The 16340-nt window shown below is 29.1% G+C and overlaps 1 pseudogene; it reads left to right on the forward strand.

Annotated features, from left to right (window-relative positions):
* The first annotated feature begins 7184 nt into the window (after positions 1–7184).
* LOC105110000 (protein NRT1/ PTR FAMILY 2.10-like) lies at positions 7185–10805 on the forward strand (annotated as a pseudogene).
* The last annotated feature ends 5535 nt before the right edge of the window (positions 10806–16340 follow it).

Raw genomic sequence — 16340 nt, forward strand, 5'->3', positions numbered from 1 at the left:
TGAATGGAGTGTTATTATAACACCCATAATATAAATGAATCTTTATAATTAAGAATATGGTCAATAGTTAATTCATGAATGATGGTATTCTCCCTTAAAAGTTAAAGTTAAATGAGATTTTAATGCTTTATCTTGATCATTTGCTAAAGTTAAAACAATACGAGGGATAATTATTATTTTCATATGGAGTTGGTACTTGAAAAACAAGAAGGATGGTGATAAGACAAATTCATACTTAAATGATGGTGATAGTGGTGGTGGTATAATAATAATAATAAAAACAATCAAACAAATTATATATTTATATTTTTCTCACAAATGAAGTAATGAGTTTTTTTTATTATTATTATAAGCCTCAATAAACTAGTAAGCCTTAATAGGTTAAACAATCCTTAATTAATGAGGAATTATAGTAGGTTCAAAAACTATAAATAAACAAGAAAAATGATGTCAATATATAAATTATGGAAATGACAACATAATGGGATAAAGTCAAGGGTGCTTACTATGAGTTCTTTAGATAGGCTTTTTACTTTACCTTTTTATTTGTATCACAATGGTCTTGTTGCTTTGAACATAAAGTTCCTAGTTAAAAAAGAACTTGTTAGTTATCTTTTTAAATGAAATGTTAAAGATGATATCAATAAACTTATAATATAAAGAAAAAATGCATGATTGATGATCGATTATCAATGTGAAGTCTCTCACTATAAAGCAACTCAGATAATGTTCAAGTTTCAAAATTACATATATCATTTGCTCCATATTCTAAAACATTCACTACTAGAAAATTGATAAATATAAATGAAAATACTGATAAAATGTTTTCGTTGGTAAATTAGAGTGAATTTTACCGATGAAAATATTCCTTTGTTATATAATGAGGGAATTACAATTGGAAAAAAAAAATTATGTGTTATTTATATTAACAAAGTAATGAAAATATTCCTTTGTTATATAACGAGGGAATTACAATTGGAAAAAAAATAAAATTATGTGTTATTTATATTAACAAAGTTACCGATGGTTTCAATTCCTTCGAAAAACTTATTGATAAATTGTTCATATCTTCCTAACACTATTTATCATGTCAATTACCAATGGAATTAATAATTGAAAATTCTGTTCGGTATTTTCTAGAGAACTTTGAAACTGTTTACTTCTTAATTTCATTCTTAATTATTGTTCTTTATAAAAAAAAAGTCACCAACAGATTGAAAAATCATCAGTGTTATTTGATATGTTTTTGAAATTTTTTATTAAATTTAATATTTAAATTAAAAATTATAGATGAAATTACTAACAAATTAAAAATAAAACATTATATTTTTACCAAAAAAAAACGTGGCCAACATCTCTTTATTTTTCTTTGTGGTAATCTTAAACACTTAAATGACATTAAAAATTGATTAAAATATCCACCATCGGATAATGCGATTAGCCAATTATTATATTAGATTAGGCTTAATCCTATCTTGTAATGATCATGTTTATGGTTAATCATTAACACTAAATGTTAGTAGTTAGTATTATGATTGATGTTTGTTGTTTATTGGTTATTGACTAAATGACTAGTCTTTCTTTATCCCAAAACAAGTTCTATTAATGAGGTATATGGTTTAACACTATCCTTTTTCATCCATGTATTTAAATGTTATATCCTTTGAAATTGAGTCTTAGTTAGCTAACCTTATAATCATCTTTTTTTAGATCTAGAAAATGTTAGTAATCACTAGTCTATTTGTCATTCTTATTATTAAATTTTGATGATTTATAATTATGGCTAATGCTTACAATATTTTTTTTCTACAGGCCTTTTAGGCCTAAAGATCTTGAGCTCTTGTCGTATACCATTATGTTCAGTTTTACCTTTGAAGTACTTTTATTGGGTACAACTATATGAAAAGTGAGATATTTCACTTGGTTACCTTGGTCTATTTTACTTCTTACTAAGAGTTTTATTAACATTTAAATTAAATATTACACATGAAATTACTGATGGATTGAAAAATCATTAGTGATATTTGACGGTTTTTAAATTTTTTAATTAAATTAAAAATTTAAATTAAATATTACAGACAAATTATCGATAGAATGGTTAAAAATATTAATATTTAATTATTTGTTGGTAAAATACCCCAACAAAAATACTAGAATCCCTCATTTGACAACAAACATGTTTTTTTTTTCTTCTTTCCCTTATGTAAAAAACATCAACATCCCTTTCTTTATCTTCTTTTACATTCTCTCCTCAACTTCTTTTCTTCTCCTCCACGATCATATATGTTTTCTCTTCTTTTTGTTTCTCAGTTTTTTTAATTAACATACTTTATGATTTTTTTCTTTTCTTAGCTTCACTTGCAACTACATTAAGGTAAGAGTTTTTTTTTTCATTCTATTTTTTATTTTATTTTTAAATTTTTCTATTCTTAATAATTGTATGAATGTTGTTGTAGTATTTATGTTTTTTCATATAAGATCAATTTTTAGTTGATTTATTTATAGGATTTTTAAATAGATTTTAATTAATTTTCTAGTTTTGTTAAATATATTCTTTTTTAAGAAAAAATATTTTTAAATAATCACTGATGGAATTGCATATGGTATTTTTATCGATGATATGACAAGCTTCCTGAGAAAGATACTGACCAATTAAAGCAGGAAAATTTTTATAGCATTCTTTTTCTATCAGTAAATTTATTTCTAATAATTTTTTTTACTACAGACAAATCAAAAATTACTGACAAAAGATTCATTGACTGAGTGTTTTTGTCTGCAATCTCATCAGTAAATTAATTACCAATAGAATAACAATACAAATACTAATGAAAAGTTCTGTCAATGAATATAAGAATTATGGTAGTGATTACCCTATATAGGTCTGCTCAATTTAAAGCACTAGATTATTAAAAACATGATGCATTGTATGAATCTTGATTACATTATCATACAATAAGGAGTGTAGGGCTTATACAAGACGTAGTTATTCTTTTAAACAGATGAGACAACTACCTTAGACCAATCCTTATTAGAACAAGGAACATTATGCACAATCAATTATTCTTACTTTGGCTAGGAAAGTTTTCACGTAGCATTTTAAAGGAAGCTATAGAATAAGTTTTTTTATCAACCTCTCTCCAATATAAGTCAAATGAAGGTCTAAGGTTGACTACACATCACTAAACTTATTAAAGTATACTACAACCCATAATATCACCCACTAAAAAGCAATATAGATGTTTCCTTTCATTGTAAAAGGATGATATTTTCTCTTAACCTAGCATTCTTTTAAGGCATTATTAATATAGCTAATCATAAAGAGTTTTAAAGCTATAATTTGACCTTTTAATAAGACAATGATTGTTTTTAAGTAGGCTTTATTAGGTTTCTTGGGCTGAACAATTATTAGATATTTGCATAACTAGTATAACAAAAAAAGCTATGTGCTCACGCTAGCTCAAAAAGTTTTTTTTTCCTTCTCTTATTTGAGAAGAGTGTTATATGTAGGAGTACCTACTAATAGGTCTTTAAATTGACCAATAAAAACTTATAAAGAAGCACATAATTCTTCAGTCCTAAAAAATTCTCCTATCATATCCAAGTCATGATAAGTTATAATTAATATACTATACCTAAAGATAAAGATATTATATTTTAATCAGAAATAAAAGCGTGGCCAACATCTCTTTATTTATCTTTGTGGTAATCTTGGACACTTAAATAGTGTTGAGAATCCTTTGGCATGTCTACCCATAATCAAAGTTTTGTTTCATTTAATTAAGCTACTTGATGTAATCAAAAGAGGCAACACTAGGCTATTTAGCAATTGATTTCTTCTAAATATTGAGGCTAACATGGTCATTTGAAAATGGAAGTACTTCTCTTTCAATATTCAATGATAAAAAAAAAATCCCTTTCAGAAGTAATTTTTTCTTGGTAAGGCATTAGACATTTTGTAACTATATCTTATAAGACATTACTTATAATTACCTAGTTAGCATTATATATATAGCTAGTAAGGTTTAGAAACAAGTGATTAGAGAATTGTTTTCCTTGAAAAGCTATTGAAAAATGTCTTTTTTGAAGAATAAAATCTAAGGGTTGTTCATAAATAGAGTAATACTTTAATTTTTTGAAAAACTAAAGTTAAGAAAAGAAAACTAGAACTTCTTTTTCGCAATATTTTTGCACCAAAAAAGTTGAGAAACTAGTTTTTTAGTTTTTCAAATTTGTATTGAGATTGGAAAATATATCTTAAAAGTTCTTTTTAGCTTTTCAATTAAAAAAATATGAAAAATAAAAAAATTCTTTTATATACGTGCACTTTTTAGCAATGTAAAATATTAAAATTATTTTTTATATATTTTCATATTTAGTTATCATGATAAATTTACTTTTTATGATAATAATTTTATAAAGAAGTTTTTGAGATAATGATATAACTTTCATGATAATTTTTAATTTAATGAAATAAACGTAATATTCTACGAATAAATACAAAATATTAAGATGATTATCACAAATACAATTCTACGAATAAATTATCACAAATACAAAATATTAAGATGATTATCACAAATACAAAATATTAAGATGATTATCACAAATACAAAATATTAAGATGATTATCACAAATACAAAATATTAAGATGATTATTATAAATTATGGTTTTAATTTTTCATGAAAATAATTATAATCATGATGTATTTCCTTTTCTTTTATGAAGAAAATCATCTTAGTTTTCAATAAATGAATACGTTTTTAAATTTTATATTCTATTAGAAAAACAAAAAAAAAGGTTGAAAAGAAATATATATTATGTTACTATACATACTCTTAGGGTCTTTCGGGATATTTAATTTATGTAAAAAGAAATTAGAGAATTTTAATAGAAAATGAAAAGTTAAATGTTAATTGATAGATATAGATTCAATATAGTAGTTCTTAGAACCCTAAATATCACGCTAAAACTAAATAATACATTGTTTTGAAATAGTTTAGTTGATTGACACGTTAAAAAGCAAATCATGGTTAATATATTTTTTTTTAAAAAAATAGTGCTTGATTAGCCATATCATCAATCGTTGATTTGTTGATGATTTAAGTACATTTTTGTGTATATTGTTTAATGGTTGATATTTTTAAAACAATTAGAGAATATTTCCATATTGTTTTAATTTTTTTGTTTGTATTTACTTTATAGTAGTTTTCTTGAGGAAGTTGAAAATTTCACACTTTATTCTACTCGCAAGGGCTTTGTTTTTTTCTTTGTAGGAAGGAAAAGACGAATAATAAAGTAAAATATAAAGCAAGCAATCTCATATAGAGATGTATCCTCGAAAGTAGTTGCGAAAGGAGGAGAGAAAATGAGGATATCGACAGGAGCCCCAGAATGGTTGTTGGGTGCCGTGGCTTCTTCATCTTCGAGGAGAGCCTCGAAATGAATTTGTAGACGGCTGTTCTTAGGTATGAACGGTCCTCTGGATCTGCCATTTTCTCTACTTGTCAATTCCAGCTGCTCGAAATGAAAGACTCACATGATCGAGTGGGCGAAAGAATGGAAGAATGAAAGAAATCATGGCAATGCGGTAGGCCAGCACTGGAATCCGCTAGATACAAGTTGGCCTTCTATAGTACGTTTCAGCCCCTGTCGCCGGTCACCATCAAGCAATAATACCTTAACATGCGTACACACGGTTCACGACACTAACATCACTATCTATAACATGTATAATCTCATTAGAAAACTAAAATAATATTTTATTATTTTTAAAATTTATTTTTAACAATTAAAATGATTAAAAATAATTTAAAGTGAAAAAAGATAAAAAATATTAAATTTTTTAAAAAACATTTTTTAAAATACAAAAATAAACTAACTTTAAAAAAATTAAAATTTGAAAAGTTTTTTTTTCTTGTAGTTTAAAAATATATGACATTAAATGTTAAGAAATCTAAGCTTGACCTATGATTCAGGGTATTTTTTTTCTATATATGTTATGCTAAAGTTTGGTTTCAAGTTCACAAGTTTTTTTTTATTTTTAATTAAATTATTATTTTAATGTTTTGATTTATTTTACATAAAAAATAAAATAAAAATTATATTTTTGTGTTTTTTGTTTGATTTTCTTAAGAGTTAATTTGCCAGTTTTTAAATATGTTCCTTTGTATTTTGTATTTATGTGCTATCATACTACTAAATCAAGATTGAAAAAATTAAACCATCTAGGTGGTGGGTAAAGACTTGGGACTAAGGGGTTTGCTCCCTCTGTGGTCTCAAGTTCGAGTTCTTGGTTTCTCATATGATGGCCACTGGAGGCTTACATGGTCGTTAACTTCAGGGCCCGTGGGATTAGTCGTGGTGCGCGTAAGCTGGCCCGGACACCCATGTTAATCTAAAAATATTGAAGAAATTAATTTTTTTAAATAAATATAAATTTATGGTGTAGTTTCTCATAATTAAATTCGATTAAAAAAATAAGATAAGTGAAAATTAAAATACTCCAACCTTTATCCTAAGTGTAGAACGCACAAGAGTATGTATAAAGAGTAAACTAGATATTATTTTTGTATTTTATTCAATTAAATGAATCTATGATGATGAAAGTTGTGTTTTGTGCACTTAAGGTTGTAGGGTAACAGTTATGGAAAGGAGTTGTTTTTTTTAGTATTTAAGTTCAACTTTCTATGTGCAGTCATTTCTACGGTGTTTTATTTATTTGTTTATTTAACTTGCAAAGTATTTAGTAGATCCAAGAATTAATTATAGTGTTTATAAGTTGATCTAAACACTCTAAATTAAAAAAGAAAAAACTTGTGTTCCGTGCACAATACCATATAAAAACATTAGCATCTTATCTCTCAAATGTTTGGAGTCGAGTAGTTTTCTAAACATAAAACTACTGTAAGAGTTGTATTTTTAAAATTAGTCAAGAAGAATGTTTAATCTCGGTTAATATGCAAAAATATCTCTTAACTTAATATCGCATATAAAAAGCAATGGCAGAATTTATTTTATCTAACTACGTGTTTACATGCGTGTTCTATGGTGTCGTCAGAAAAATGCTCCAATCTCTTTATATATATATATAGTTGGTACGTCAGCCAAAGAAAAATGCTCCAATCTCTTTAATAATATATATATCATTATATTATTAAAGAGATTGGAGCATTTTTCTTTGGCTGACGCATCAACACTTCTATTTAAAGGCAGCAACGTCGACGATAGAAGTTTCATACAATAATAAGCTCTCATCTCTAATTCTATCTTCATAGTAGAGACTAGAGAGTGTCGCAAATATCATTCTCGTAAGATGGGGGATGAAGAGAAAAAGACTCCCACGTCCCTCGAGACCTCCATGGAGAAGGGAAGGGAGGAGAAAACCACCTCAAATGACGAGCCAGTGGTTAAATACGGAGGAATTAAAGCCATGCCCTTTGTCATTGGTAAGCTCACACAGCTTATATTTGTCTGATTTCTCTTTTCACAGGCAGAGAAAGTTTGCTTTTTTGGATGTTAAAATCTGTTCATGTCTGTAGGTGATCTCTTCATGATCGATATGACATTTATATGCGTGTGTATATGTGCAGGAAACGAGACCTTTGAGAAGCTTGGCACGGTTGGCTCCTTGACAAATCTAGTTGTGTATCTGACAACAGTTTTCAACATGAAGGGTGTCACTGCCACCACATTCCTTAACGTCTTCAGTGGAACCACCAATTTGGCACCTCTTCTTGGAGCTTACCTCACTGATACTTACTTTGGACGCTACAAAACTTTGGGTTTTGCTTCGATCTCTTCTTTCTTGGTAATTCTTTGCTTTTTTAGAACTCGCCTCTTGAATTATTCTGGAAAAAACAAGAAAGGGAAAAGATGTTGTTCAGCAATGAAGTGAAGGGAGTTGAGGCCAGTGTTGACCCTGCAAAAGCACAGTGATAGCTGTAGCACGATGCTACCACCTAAGCACTTTCAACTTTGAAGAACTTAAAACAAATTTAGAGTCTAGACTTTTCTTTTACGTTCTTGGTCTCAAGTGGGTGAGACTTACAGCGCAGATCTTGTCTTCACATGCAATTCATTGACATATGTTTTGAATATGGAATTAAAAAAAAAAATGCATGCTTCACTTATTGACAGTTTCGTGTTACTTTAGGTTATATTGGTAGGTGTCATCTCTAAAGAAAAAGGGAAAAACTTGTCGTAGTTATATATTTTCTCTTTGAATTACAGTCCAGTGTTGCCAAAAAACAAAAGGAATAGGCAAGAAAACTCCTTCGGTCTGTGGTTGTGTGAGTGAGGTGTGAATGAGGTCAGAGAGCATATGCGGACACTAGTTTTTATATCTATTAATCATATTTTATAAAATAAAATTATTATAATTTGTTTTTGTATTTTAAAAATACTTTTGAAAAAATTTAATTTTTTTATATTTTTATTTAGTTTAAATTAATATTTTTAAGTTTTTTCAGATTATTTTAATATTCTGATATAAAAAATAATTTTTAAAAATAAAAAAATAAATTTAATATATTTTTCAATAAAAAATACTTTAAATAACAATAGTAATTACTTCCAAACAGGTTAACTTGTACTTGTTTTCTTATGTCATGTTCAGTGTTTCATAAGAAGACTTCATTTAACAACACCCAATTTTTTATTCAGACACCACGAATTGATTTGTCGATAATTTATATATACAATCTTTTTAGTATTCCTGTCTGCGCGGAGTTCTTGGCAGTAAATCCAGTGAAGATAAATTTCTTTTATTTCCCAACGACGTCAAGTATAAAATTATTACAGTTGCTCTTTTCTTATACTACGCTTTTTGTATCATGTACTATATATCTAGTATGAATTCCCATATTAGACATTTTTTCATCTGTTTCTATTTAGGGAATGGTGGCATTAATGCTGACAGCAGCAATCTCCACTCTGCACCCTCCACAGTGTGCGCCAGGAGGTGCGTGCGCTGGGCCAACAACTTGGCAATTAGCCTTCCTGCTGAGTGCGTTTGCCTTTTTGATAATCGGAGCTGGTGGCATACGGCCCTGCAACCTAGCCTTCGGAGCAGATCAATTCAATCCCAATACTGAATCTGGCAGGAGGGGTATCAACAGTTTCTTCAATTGGTACTACTTTACCTTCACGTTCGCCGTGATGGTATCGGTGACTGGCATTGTCTATGTGCAATCAAACATTAGCTGGGCCATTGGTTTCGGAATTCCGGCATTCCTAATGTTCCTCTCTTGTGTAATGTTCTTTGTGGGAACAAGAATTTATGTTATAGTGAAACCTGAAGGCAGCCCCATAAGTAGTGTGGTGCATGTAATTGTTGCTGCTACGAAGAAACGAGGCCTGAAGCTTCCTGAAAACTCAACTGTCTCTCTCTTCAGCTACATTCCGGCCAAATCTATCAACTCTAAGCTTCCTCGCACTGAACAATTTAGGTGAGAAGGATTAATTTCTGGACAACATTTAAGCATGAATCATTTTATACAACAGCATCGTCAGTGGGGTACTTTCGTGTGTGAAGACTCAGCAGCATACATTATTTATTTGATTGCCAATTACAGAATCATAGGTAATTTTTATTTTTCGTTTTGACTCTTAATACTCAATGATGACGACCACTGCAGGTATCTTGACAAAGCTGCAATCATTACAGATGGAGATCAAATTAATTTGGATGGTTCAGCTACTAACCCATCGAAACTTTGTAGCATCCAACAAGTCGAGGAAGTGAAGTGTTTGCTGAGGATAATTCCCATATGGTCAACATCCATACTTTATCATATTCCCTTGATCCAGCAACAGACTTATGCAGTTTTCCAAGCCCTTCAGATGGATAGACGCCTGGGCACCAGTTTTGAGGTGCCTGCCGCAACGTACGTAATCTTTACAATGATAACCCTCACCATCTGGATTCCCCTCTATGACCGAATCATTGTTCCGTTTCTTCAAAGGCTTACTGGCAAAGAAGGTGGACTAACATTGCTTCAAAGAATGGGAATTGGAATGGTTCTAGCAATGCTTTGTACGATCGTTTCGGGTTGGTAGAAGGAAACAGAAGGCACATTGCTTTGACAAGGCCAACCATAGGCATTACAAGTAAAGGAGGCGCTATATCATCAATGTCTGCCATGTGGCTGATACCACAACTTTCACTCTCTGGACTTTCAGAGGGTTTCAATTATATTGCACAGATCGAGTTCTACTACAAGCAATTCCCAGAAAATATGAGGAGTATCGCTGGGTCATCCTTTTTCGCAGGTGCTGCTATCTCTAATTATCTAAGTGGTTTCCTAGTTACTTTAGTCCACCGCATTACTTCAGGGAGTAAAACTGGAGACTGGTTGGACGATGATCTTAACAAAGGGAAACTGGATTGCTTCTATTACATGATCGTTGGTCTGGGGATCCTCAACTTCGGCTATTTTCTTTTGTGTGCCAAATGGTATAGATATAAAGATGGTGATAATTCCACAGTGGAGATGGCTACAAAGGGATCGCAGAAGCATATTGTATGAATAGGAAAGCTTCAAGGCTTGAATGGAACTGTACTACTTACTGCCAGTCGTTTTCCTTCCCAGCATCAACAAGTCAAGGAGTTCATTTAGAGAGAAGAGCAACAGAAATGCAAGCACTATTTTCAATTAGAACCATAACATATCTCATGGAATGTTGTCAACCTGTAAGGAGCACTGGCTATAAAACCTGCCATCAATATATATACACGGGCTGACATTGTTAGCTAGCTTTGTTCCTACGAAGTATCTGGTTGTTTAAAATATCCATTGAATAAAATAATAATAATAAAAAAAAAACCTTGCCATTCCGCCCGTCTTCTTATGCTAGACACTAAACATAGTCGTCACCTTCCTTTCCTTTGATCCCTCACTGGCCACCATCTCCAACCGTACACCCCTGAATCTCGCCAAACCATAAGATTATCACCACACAAGAGCTGTCGAAGCGTAGAATTCATCTTCAAATTGAATTTAGAAACTACAAGATTAAAGTCCCCCTTTCCTGTGACGAAACCCACACAACTGATATTATCACTATAACCCATGCAACTGATTTATCCAAATAAAGCAAGAATAAGTCCACCAGATCAAACAACAAAACCCATAGACAATAACAAAATGAAAGAATCACTGAAACCAAAAGCTAAATCTCAACATTAACACCAGATGGGATTAGAGAAGGATTAGCTAAATCTCAACATCAGCATGCCATAGTTCAGTGCATGTGAAGTGAGAAAGAGAGGAGACAATGGAATGTATGATTTTGGATTTTGTTCAGAGTTTGGTAATTTTTGAGTTTTTAATTACGAGTAAGAGTTTTCTTTGTTTGACATGCCTGGTGAATATGCATACGAAATGCAGACAAATTCATGATGTGTACGTTATATTTCACAGAATGCCTTCTAGGCATTTGGTTTGTCGGAATATGATTATTTCTGGTTATGCGTAAAATGGGTTTGCTGCGGCATGGCGCGCGCGCGCACATATATATTCGGGCCTTAGAGTGTCCAGGCATGAGTAGGCTTAGAACGTACTTGGACACCAATGGGCTTGAGATAATGGGTGCCACCTTCTTCTAAATAGAAGCCCCAATCTTAATACTGCACGCTCTCGAGTATGGTCACACTTGAGCACACTTTATCCTTGCCAAACATGTTCTCCTCCCTGTAAAGGTGAGAAAATTAATCGAATTATTTATAGAATATGATACAAATTTAACCTAACTAAATAGTTTTCAAAAATTTTTTGGTTAGAATATTAAAAAAAATTCAATTCAGTTTGATTTTAATTTCAAAAGTTAAAACAAAAATATCAAACTAAATTAAATTGAACCAAACTAAATAAAAAGACTTATTATAAACTAAAGGCCCATTAAATTAAAGCATGTTAAAAATAGTTTAACAAAAAATCTTAGAAATTGAAATAGACTTATTGAGTTTTTGAAAAAAATAAAACTAAATAGAACTAAATTGATTGGTATTCAAACCAAACTACTTCAACCGATGCTTATTCTTAATTACTAACCAAAGGGACAAATCATACATACAATAAATACTAGCATGCCTCCCATCCAAGTGTTAAATAAAGATATGGTATAAGAGTCATTATCAATTGTATACTATACACAAACTCTAAAAGGTAAGTTTTTGCAATGGTTTGTTATCATTCTGGATCTTAGTTTCCAAATAGTGTATATTTATAATTGGCAAGCATATTAACCATTGTACTCTTAGCTACAACATGCACATATGAGTTTAAGGCTATATAAATAATATTGAACTCGAAGTAAGGAATTTTATTTTTTTATTTATTATTCCTTCATATCTTACATTAAAAATCTCTTTGCAGCTCAACCACATACATGTAGCCTTACAAGGCTTTTTTTCTCTTTTAATTAAACTAACTTTAACAATTGACATAATATATATCATAACAAGTTTAGCTAATTGCTAACAAGATGTCATCTACTCTACAAGTATATATGTAGTTTTAAGATAAATACATGTTTACAAGTGCATATGCAGTCTTAAGCCAAATACATGATCCAACCACCTTATTTAAAACTAGCTTAACCAATAATTTGGTAGTTTAATGCCTTATAAGTTGCCTTTTACCAAGCCAATCTCAATCTTTGTATACCTGAGGATTTTTTGTTGAACAACAAGTTAGGGGAACATGTCTAGTTGGCTATTTTAACAAAGTTTTGATGGCTCATTCAAAGCCAATTCATACTTTGAAAAAGATTTAAAAAAAAATTAAGCATCATCAACTAATATTAGTCATAGAACTTAGAAATGGATAAACATTTGAGGTTATTGTATTAAGAATGCTCAAAAACATTAATAAGTCTATTAGTAAGAAGTAAAATAAACTAATATGACTAAGTGAAATATCCTATTTTTTATATAATTATACCCCATATAAAGGACCTTGAGGGGGTAAAGTTGAACATAATGGTACACAACAAGAGCTCATAATCTTAAGGCCTAAAAAGTTTATTATGATCTTAATGCCTAAAAAGTTTATTGTATAAGCATTGGACATAATATAAGTCATTAAAACTCAATGACGAGGATGTCAAACAGACTAGTGATCACAAATATTTCCTAAATCTAAAAAAACCATGACTATAAGGTTAGTTAACAAAAACCCAATTTTGAAGCATAAACATTTAAATACAATGATGAAAAAGAATGATATTAAACCATATACCTTACTAAGAGAACTAGTTTTGGGATAAAAAAGAATAGTCATTTAGTCAATAATCAATAAACAATAAACACCAATTATAATACTAATAATACTAACATGTGATGTTAATGATTTACCATAAACATGATCATTACAAAATAGGATGAGGCCCAATCCAGTAATATAATTGGCTATCTGCATTATCTAATGGTGGATTTTTTAATCAATTTTAGATAAAAGGTATTTCAATATTCCTTCATTTATTCTAAATAAAAGAGTATAAAGGCATTATTTATACTAAAAATAAACAAGCACATGTTATTTAATTAAAAACAATAGTTTTTCACTTTATAAGTTAGTGAGGAAAGATAAAATGACCATCAACTAGTGAAATCAACCATCAACCATTGAAGATAACTGAGATCGACCATTGACCAAAAAGATTAGAATTTACATTAAAACATTGATCAATTAGGTTTAGTTAAACTAATGGATATTATAATTTAACAAAAACACACACAACTACAATAAGGATACATATAAATAAAAAGTATAAGTTGTACTAGGATTTAGATTATAGAGTCCTTATTTTTCATAAATAATTTGTGTAAGATTAGGAATTTGTATGAAATTATATCCATGTAATATTATAAATAAATCATCTAGTAGCTAAAAATAATGATATGCTTCATATATACAATTTTTTTTATAGCTTTCCTATAATTTGTCTTTTATTATTGTGTTTTTTTACTAATTTATTTATAAGCTTTTCTTTACATTCTAGTTTATTTACTTTTTTTTTTACCTCACATCGCCTAGAATAATAACATATCTTTCTCAAAGATCAAAATATTTGACAACTACACTTTTATTATTGTGTTTCTTTACTTTATTTGATTTCAAGATTGTTATATGCCTCCATTTGAGATTAAATTCCTAATTATATCTTCTCCTTATTGAAATGAAGAAAAAAGGAATTAATAATATAAATGTTGTTAATTATCTAATTGATCAATAGTAATAGTTATACAAGACCATGAAAAATCTCATTGAAATTAGGTGCTATGGCTAAATGGAAAATTTATGAAAAGTATGAAAGAAAATATATTATGTTCATTTCTTTATGAAAAGAAGTAGTTGCTCTCACAAACTTAGATACGAGGGATACTTGAAACTAATATGTAAGTATTTATTAGATAACATGTCCACTGAACTGACCCACAAGAAAATTCTATATGGAGAGATCACATATGTCTATGAAAAAGTTCTCGTGATAGTTGTATAAGTGACCCTCAAACTTGAGATCACTAAGTTATCTTATATAAAGAATGTTATGCTTTGATCCTAATCATATGTTATTCTTATTAAGGGCAACAAACAACCAGATTTGGGTCTAACATAAACTATATGAATGTACTTGAGAAATCAAGAGAGAATTCATCAACCTGAGTGAATTAGAAAAAATGTTTCATATATTATTAAATAATATTGATTGTAAAATCCTTAACCAAGGTGGAATGAATTTTGAAAAGAGTTTTAAAATCTTATTCAAAGAATTAATAAATATAATATTGGGAACTAACATGATTTGACAAAGCAAACATACTGCATGCTATAATATCTAAATTAGAACATTCATGATGAAAGGATAATAATTTCACTAAGAAACTAGTCATTGAAAAGTTAAGTCAAACTACTTATGACTTTCTTAATATTTAGAGGATCATGACAAATTACTAAATATTATACTTAATCTTTAAATATAAGTCAATTAATTATTGAGTTGATGATAAATTAAATTATTTAATTTATTTAATCTTATTTTATTTATAATTATGATTTATATTTGGACCAATTTATTAGGGAACCTAATGAGTTTCACATATAAGAGCTATTGGTTAAATATTAAAATGGGTTGATTAATCAAGTGTGACTTGATTATAAATAAATTTTTGAAATTAAGGACTAGAATACAGTTAATACATAATATTACAACTCTAAACCTATAAATAATTAAGTAAGGACTTGATTGAATAAATTTCTAAAATTAGTCTAAAATAATATATGTGATATTATTTAAAAGAAAAATTGATATTTTTTTTCCATTTATAGGGTTTTTAGGTTTTCTTATAAATAAAATGTTATGTCTCTTATTTTATAAGAAAATGTGAGAAAAGTACAATATAGAAACACTTAAAACACAAAATAAAAGAGTTAGCACTCTATGGTATATATATCCCTTTCTCCTATAAAGATTTAAGATATTTCTCATTAGTGATTCGTATGGATTATAGTTAGAGGTTGAACCTTTATATATCTTATGATTCGTAACAACCCAACCTTGAAACAACTATTAAATTGTTCTTTAGGTAATTGCATAATCCTTAAACAACTCTAGATTTGTCTAATGAAATCCTTTAAACTCTTGAAAAAATTTAAATTTATCATTTCTATTGTATATATGTGTTTTGAGAAACCAACACAAGGTGGTAATATCTTTCTTTTAAAAAACTTTGTAAGCATATTTTGAGCAAGCTTGAGTTAGTTCTCCAAGTCTACTTGAGATCCTTCTAGATTTAGGCTTCTTAGAGCTTAGGATTTGTTATTTTTTATAATCATCTTTTAAGTTATATTCATTTGGACCTACTAGTGATAGACATTTTGGAATTACATTTAGACCACTTATGTGAACTATATAAAATCAGTAAGACTTAATGGACACTACATAACATGACCAAAGAGTTGATGTCTTCTCCCAAGTGTAGGAATGTCGAAGTAATACATAACCCAATAAGACTAGGGTCGAACCATAGGGAGGTTAACTATATAATAATAATAATAATAAGTTAAAAAGAACTTTGAGATGTAAGATTAATATAAGGATTGAAAAATGATAAAAACAAATATCAAAATTAGAGGATCTACTAATGGTATTTCAAACAAGTATATTATAAATTCTTTTTATTACTCTACTAAAAACTACACACTAAGGAGATTCAAATCAGATTATAAATTATTGACATGATTATATTAGTTATCTTATTTGAATAATGCTAATACATGTAAATGTTATCAGGTATTCATGATTATAACTTATGTTAACAACAAATCAAGTTCCTTT

This window comes from Populus euphratica, unplaced genomic scaffold (assembly GCF_000495115.2).
Source record: "Populus euphratica unplaced genomic scaffold, PopEup_1.0 scaffold590.1, whole genome shotgun sequence".
In the NCBI taxonomy this organism is placed as follows: Eukaryota; Viridiplantae; Streptophyta; class Magnoliopsida; order Malpighiales; family Salicaceae; genus Populus; species Populus euphratica.